Genomic DNA, 8,128 nt, shown 5'->3' on the forward strand with positions numbered 1-8,128 from the left:
TAAAAGGGCACACCAAGTCAGGTTTAATTGGGCTAGCTGTCACTCACAGCAAGGGCAAAGTCACTAGAGATCCTTTGTGAAGGTTCCTTGGCAACAAGCCTTGGTGTTCATTGCAAATGACTTTTTTTTTTAAAGGCAGGTCTGAACAAGCTCTAGGTTAGTAAGGTTTGAAGGTTAGGGGTCAGGTTTCCCTTCATTGTACCCTCTCAGATGGTGGGAAAGTTCAGAGGGGGGATAGTCAATGACCATCTCCTAACGCTCTTAATTCCTGCCTCCTCAAAAACATCCTCAAACATAAGTCCCTTCCTGATCTCTCTGCTGCTAGTGCCCCTCTCAAATTACCTTGCATTTACTTTGTACCTGTGGTAGCTGGAGCATGAGTTGGGATGGGCCTGGGTCTTGGTCCCTGCTGGGGCACCTATGTGCTCTGGCCTCTTGCTTAAGGACTCCCTTTGGGATGTCACTGTAGCCCTCATTGTTCCCTGTAACTGTGGGATTAAAAAAAAAGATCACTAGGGTTTGAGCCAGGAAGAACCTTTCATTCAGTAGTTTATAAGAGGTACCTTAGTACAAAAAAAAAATTCCTGTCTTCCACCTTTTCAAGCATGTCTCTTGGGATTCTGCCAGCTCTCATTTGGACTTCCCAATTGGGTGATAGGAGATTTTCCTTCCTCCTCCCCCCAGCGGTTATGGCAGCTATATACACATGGCAACCAGAATAGTACTTGCCTAAGTGAATCTGAGACAGAACCTGAAGCCCGTGGATGTCCCCTTCTGTTTGTGTGTCTATCCCTGAGCACAGGTGATTAAACAGTGATCAGTGGACATTTCTAGCCTTAGTGGCTACCTCATTAGCTCAAAAGTTCTGAGTCAGGTGCATATTGCTAGTGAAAGGTGACTTTTGCAACTCACTGCAGAGCTAAATGCTTTCAGTGACACATAGGCCTCTGGCTAAAGAGTATGTGCTATGTTGGGGCTAGTGTAGCTAGCCATTACTATTGGTGTGGGGAAAGGGAGAGAAATTCCCTTTCCCTACCCATCAAGAAGTCCAAGAGAAAGGCAGCAGAGTCCCAAATGACACTCAAATGAGACCGAGAGAAAGTTTCTCTTTAGTTGACATTAAGTTCAAGGCTTTTCTTGGCTCAGTCACTAATGACCTTCAACATAGTTCCACAGCCATGGGGACCAATAAGGGGTTACTGCATCATCCAAAAGCACAAGGTCATTAACAAGGGGCACTTGTGGTGCACTGGAAGGCATCAAGGTGCAGACCCATCCTACCTGATGGGAGATGGCCCGTACCATATGTCTAAATTTTGTATACTTATATGTGTACATAACCATATCGTCAATAGAATATAAGCTCCTTGAGAACAGAAATTTCATTGCTTAGTAACCCCCCCACCCCCCACCCCATAAACACTTAGTGCCTGGCACATAGCAGGTGTTTAATCAGTGCTGACTGGTTGATGATTGATTTGTGTTTCTTCTCCAAGTAACAGCTGTGTATATGTGTGTGTGTGTGTGTACAAATACATATACACGTGTATGTATATATGTGTACATATGTATGTGTACATATGTGTATGTACACAAATTGTTATGGAGATTGGAAGTTCTCATTCTACCATTTAGCCTTTTTTATTAAAAGCCACCTCTAATGACAGAGCCCCTTCCTCCGCTACTCTCTGGGGAAATGCCTAAGCTAGCCCAAAAGGAGGATAGGTTGATACAGAAGAAAAAATCGGAGATTACCACAAGGTTCTATGCAGTTTCTCTCTGAATACACATAGTATTTATTGCCAGTATAGATGTACTTGAGAGCTTAAACATTACAGGGGAGTAGAAGATTAAGAAGTACTCAAGATAGTCTTGTTTTCCTCTGGACTTGAACTGGCAGGCAGAGAACCTGGAAAAAGTTTTTCTATCCTTTTGGTAATGGCTGGCTCCACACTTCCTATCATTAAGGACAAGTGACCTCTCCCTGAACTACAGTTTTCTCATCTGTCAAATGGAGCTATTACCAGCTCTCCTTACAAGTATTTGTGGGATCATATTTTGTAAATCTTAGAGTGTAATATAGATATTTGCCATCCATTCATCCATTCATTCATTCACCAAGAATTTCTGTAGTGACCACAATTCCAGGCACCATGTTAGGAAATAGGACTACAAAGACAAAAACATACCATTGGTTACCCTCAAGGAGCTCGCATTTCATAGGAAGGGAATGACATGTACATATGAAATTAAATATAAATATAGCCAGGGTTACAAATAATATATACAAAGTAATTTCTAAGAGAAGAGCCCTAGAAAGTGATGGGATTAGGATGGGCTTCCTGTAAGAGGTGGCACTTGGACTACACTTTGAAGGAAACTGGGGATTCTGTGGGGGGGAGGGGAGAGTGAAGAGGGAAAAGTACATTCCTGTCATGGAGGGATAGCTTGTGTAACTATACTGAGGAAAAAGATAGAATGTCCTGTATAAAGAAAAGAAAGCAGGCCAGTTAATTTTTTTCAGTGCACAAATATTTATTTTTTTCTTCTCTCCCACCTCTCCCATTCCCCTGCCCCACCCTTCTGCTGAAAAAAAAAAGAAAAAAGAAAACCTTTATAATAAACATGCATGGTCAAGCAAAACTAATTCTCATATTGGCCACGTCCAAAATGTGTGTCTTATTCCAAGAAGGCCAGTTTGCCTGGATCCTAAGGTATGTAAAAGAGAATAATGTGCAGTGAACCTGCAAAGGTCGGCTAGAGCTAGACTGTGCAGGACTTTAAATGGATCGTCATCATCGACGTCTTCATCATCATCATCATCGTCATCATCATTATCATTGTAGCAACTGCTTGATGGAGCCCAGAAACAGGCAAGATTGTGCTGAGGACTTATAACAAAGGGAAAGTTGTTTGGACCCTAGCCGAACATCCTGGGGTTTATACATTTGACTCATCTCACTAACCAAGAAATCTAGTGCAGGGAAAAGGAGAAAAGAGGAGTGCGGTATCTTCTTCAAGGCAAAAGCTGGGAACAGGAGCCCGAGATGTGTTTTTCTCTTCCCAGGACACAGGGAAAGGGAAGCAAGACCATGTTTAAGGTTTCAAGGAACTTAAATTCATGGCAGAGGAGCAGGTGTGTGCAGTAAGGGAGGAAGTACCGAGATATAACCTGCATATAAATAGACAAATATTAAGGAGGAAGAGAGTTAGCCATGAAACTCCCCATTGTCCCTTGGGTGAGTGAAATTTTAATTCTTCAGGGAATGTGGTATTTAATTCTTTTTCAGCTATATAATATCACAAAAAGAATATTGGTGTTAACAAAAGATGGACCTTTGTTTCAAGGAGAAGCCTGGGGTCACTGGCAACCAAGGAGGTCATTTTCCAGAGAAAAACTCCATGTACCTTATACTTTTTTATAGCAACACTTTTTTTGTAGAAGTAAAGAGCTAGAAACAAAGTAAATGTCCATTGACTGGGAAATGGTCAAATTGTGGTACATGAATGTAATGGAATATTTTTTGTCATTTTTCCGTTGTGTCTGACTCTTCATGACCCCATTTGGGATTTTCTTGGCAAAGAGACTGGAGTGGTTTGCCATTTCCTTCTCTAGCTTATTTACAGATGAGTGAGTGGGATGGTGAAGCCCTGTTATGGAGTCTGGATCTCAGCTTTTTCTGTGAGTTGAGTGAAATGAATGGGGGTGGGGACCTTCCGGCATGGCTCAGGGCTTCTGATTGACAGCTAGGCCTAAGTTTCGAGTTACAAAAATCACCTGAACTGTGTCCTTGCCAAATAAGGGGAAAAAAAGTGTCTTTAAGAGTTTGGCATTGGCTAAATTGTACCTAGGGTAGTAGATTTCCACGAAATTGTGAGCCTGGACTCTACCAATGAGAGTAAAAAGCCAGTGGTGGTGGTGGTGGTGGTGGGAGGGGATGTTTACAATAGAGTATAAGGCTGGGTTCTGCCCGCTGGGCCCCGCCTCTCCCTACCAATTGTCTGTCAGACTGTCGTTTCCCGCGGGATCGTAATAAAATACATTTCTACTTTCTACTTGAGAAGCCTCTGAATTTAATTTTGGGTTTAGTTTTTGTCCCACACATGAGGAAACTGAGGCAAACAGGGTTAAGTGATTTGCCCAAGGTCACACAGCTAGTATGTGTTGAATTCAGGAAGATGGGTCTTCCTGATTTCAAGCCTGGCACTCTGTCCACTGCACCACCTATCTTCCAATGGAATGTTACTGTGCTGTAAGGAATGATAAGCATGATGAATACAATGATGCAAGGTATATGAACTGATGCAGAGAAGTAAGTGGAGCCAGGAGAACAATACACATGATGACAATAATGTAAATAGAAAGAACAACAATCACAAAAATCATCTATATTGAATGTTGGGAAATCGTAAAAACCAAGTGTGGCCCCAAAGAAGAGACATGAGAAGGCAACACTCCTTTATGAAAGTGGACCACAGGCATGAAATACAACATATGAATTCAGATGTTTTCAATACATTCACTGGTTTTGCTAATTTTTTTTATTCTCCCTCTTTTTAAGATAATTTTATTTTTAAAAATAGGGAATGGTTCTCTGAGAGGAAATGGTGAGGGATACAAGGGAGAAGTATAAGCAATGTAAAAACAAGAGATATAAATAAAGATCTATTTTTAAAAAGCACTGGGCAATTTTCCAAGGGCAACCCAGTCCATTTTCTTCCTCCTATTCAATTCCAAGCCAGTTCATTTTCCACCTGCATCATCTGGCCAAGATCCTTACTGGTGGAACAACGGTATAGCATGCCCTTACTTTTTTTTCCTGCATGGACAAGTAGTCTAAATTCTTTTGAGTGATTATGTATCTCATTGAGGTGGTTCATCAGTGCTCCAATAATTAATGAAATCCATACAACATCATATGCAAACAGGAATAATCTGGAGGATGTCACTATCTAGTATACTAGGGAATCTTTCTTCTATTTGGACTATTAATTGGACCACCTCTATGATCAATTCAGCTAAAACTCCACACTGAAACTTCAGGATGTCGCTCCCTTCTTAACTGGATTTACAATTTGTAGATGTGCCAAGAGGGTCAAGTTTCCTCAGCCCCTCAGAAAAATCGTAGATACTTCTGCTACATCTCCTTTAATCTAAAGTCTTTTGAATGACTGAGACTTGTTCTCTCCTAGTTAAGGTACCAGAGCTAAAATGGAATGGTTTTGACGCCATCTTACATACTTCCTCAAGTTTTAAGATGGACTGTTTTCAGCAAATCTACAGGGGTTCCTTTGGCAAAGTCAAATCCTGGGAGCCCTTTAGTGGCTTAGGGAGGTTCTACCTTTCTGTGGGGCAGCTAGGTGGCACAGTGGATAGAGTGCCAAACCTGGAGTCAGGAAGACTCATCTGAGTTCAAATGTGGCCTCAGACAGTTACTACCTGTGTGACCTAGTCACTTAACCCTGTTTGCCTCAGTTTGCTCATCTACAAGAAGGGCTGGAGAAGGAAATAGCAAACCACTCCGGTGTCTTTGCCAAGAAAATCCCAAATGGGGTCATGAAGAGTCGAATATGACTGAACAACAACAACCTTTCAATGCCTTCTCCAGAGCCTAAAGAGTATCTAGAAAAGGTGGCACATTTTATAGGCATATCTAGTAATTAACATTCTTCCATACTTCTAAATACATAATGATACAAATTAATAAACAAACATCAATTTTTAAAAGTTTTAAGAGGTTACCTCCTATTATGATGGTTGCAAACAGCACCTCCCCAACCCAAAAACAGTCGAAGAAAAGAAAAAAAAAATCAAGGTTCCCTTTCCTTTCTGAGGGCATGCCTCCTTCCTTGTATGTGGGGCTTTCCCTGCAGGCGTAGGGCAGCTTGAGTTGACTGGCTATCAGCCCCTCACTCTTCCAGTGAGAAACCAAATGGTGCCTCACTGCTCTACTGATTTCAGTCATTGCCTACTCCTCTCCTTCTGTGAGATGCTCTTTTCCCTGGAAGATTTGAGAGCCAACTTTCCACGACCATTCAGCAAGAAGAGACAGACAGATGTGAATATGCTCTATGTCCTTAAGTACTGCACTTCAAAAATTATCGAGGCAAAATGTCTTTAAACTCACTGGCCACGTTGTCCGTGTGTTGTCCAGCTTGGTGATTTAAGTGTCCTCGGAGTTCTGCTGGGTGATTTTTTCAAAATTCAGTTTATCTCCAAAGTAGCTAGGAGGGATTGAATGGGGGAGTGGCAGTGAGAATTTAAAGTGATTTTCCCCTCATTAGAAAAGGACAAATATATTAGAATGAAATATGCTGGAACTGTATACCTTTGAGAAGGGGAAGGGAATCAGCTTTTATGTAGTGTTTGCTATGGGCCAGGCCCAGTGCTAAGTACTTTACAAATATTGTCTCATTGGATCTTCACAACAGTCCTGTGAGGTAAGTGTTAATATGATCCTCACTTTATACTCGAGGAAACTAAGGCAGAGAGAGGTTAAATGACTTGGCTAGGATCACACAACTAGTTCATGTCTTAAGTAGGATTTGAACTCAGGTCTTCCCAACTCCAGGCCCACACTCTATCCACTGTGTGCTCTAGCTGCTTCTGTTAATGGTCATTATCACAATTATCTCAGTGTGTGCCTACTAAAAGAAGGCCCTTCTCAACTTTAAGGGAGTTATATTTGTGTGCGAATGGGGAAAAAACTGTTTGATTTTTAATAGCTTTTTGCAAATAACATTGCAATTGAATAAGCAGTCGTCAGTCCTATAGCTGTATATGCACATAAACAGCCAGGTGAGGGGTGGCATGAAGGACTCCAACAATGAAGGAACGCAAAACAGCATAGATCCTTGGAATTTTAGGATTACCTAACAACCATGCTATTTGAGGTGGGGTTTTTTTGGTATTTGAGAGGCCAAGCAGAATTGTACCACATGAACTTTGTCGTAATTTTTTGGTGCAAAGCAATAGGGGAGACACAAATTGAAAAGATAATATGTTATTCCTTCCAAGAAGCAAGAGATATTTTTGGAATTGAGGACGTGGACAAATTTGCCAATTGTACCCCAGTTACATTGCTAAGGACAAACAAGGTGTCTTATCAGTTTAAAAACTTTCCACTCTCATACCCAAACTGTGAACTGTATCTCTCTTTCTGCAACTTCCAGTGAGGCCCATCCCCACCTCCGCCCCCTCAGAGCTCAGGTAGCAGCATCCTCCCCCATAACTGCAGAAATGGATATTGCTTGCACATGGCAGATAGAGTACGTGTACTGGTCTGGAGGGGTCTCCAGCTTTGAGGGTTTTTTTTGTTTTATTATGTATCTTTCCCCGAATATAGGTAGGGAATTAATTAAATTTGATTTGCTGAAATTAATTGTAGTTTTCATGGCAGCATTGTGAGTTTGAGATGTCAGACCCTCAGGCCCTTAGTTGGGTTCTACTCAACAGGAGGAATTTCCCACACTGGAGAGGCTAACCACTGAGAGTAAGGTGAAATCCACCCCTTTGGAGTTGCCTGAGCCATCCTGCATGACAGTTACTGGTATCATCAGCAATGGTGGAGTAGCCAGGGACAGTGATATTGGCCTGCAGCGCCTGGCCTCAGTAGGAGCAGCACCCATAGCACTCCTGCCAAGTGGGGGAGGGCAGTGGAAGTGCAGGCTCCGAGCAAACCTTTGCACAGGAAGGCAGGCCAGGGCATAGGGAGATGGGGAGAATTTCAGCAGAGTGCAAACCTAAGGTAATAAATACGCTGTCCTAACATGGGGGGGGGGAGGCGGGTAACGGACACGACTCGAGTCAAGCCCTAGCACGGGGAAGGGGGCAACATTTGACCTAGTGCAGAGACTTCAGGCTGTAGTAGTGACACTTGATCTGCCCTGGCACAGGGGGGCAGTGGCAGCCCCTAAGCACACAGATCCCAGCAAACAGGGGAAGCAGCTGACTCTGGCAGAGTGGGAAGAGGCACAGGACCCAGCATCAGAGGCCAGTGGGCAGACTTGAATGCCACTGGCAATGGCCAGAAAGTAGTGAGCAAGAGATGTCCTCAGCAGAGCTGACAGCAGTGGAAAATTGAGGGGCTCCCAGAAGCAACTGCAGCTCAGCAACAGAAGAGTGCTC

This window comes from Trichosurus vulpecula, chromosome 4 (assembly GCF_011100635.1).
Source record: "Trichosurus vulpecula isolate mTriVul1 chromosome 4, mTriVul1.pri, whole genome shotgun sequence".
NCBI lineage: Eukaryota > Metazoa > Chordata > Mammalia > Diprotodontia > Phalangeridae > Trichosurus > Trichosurus vulpecula.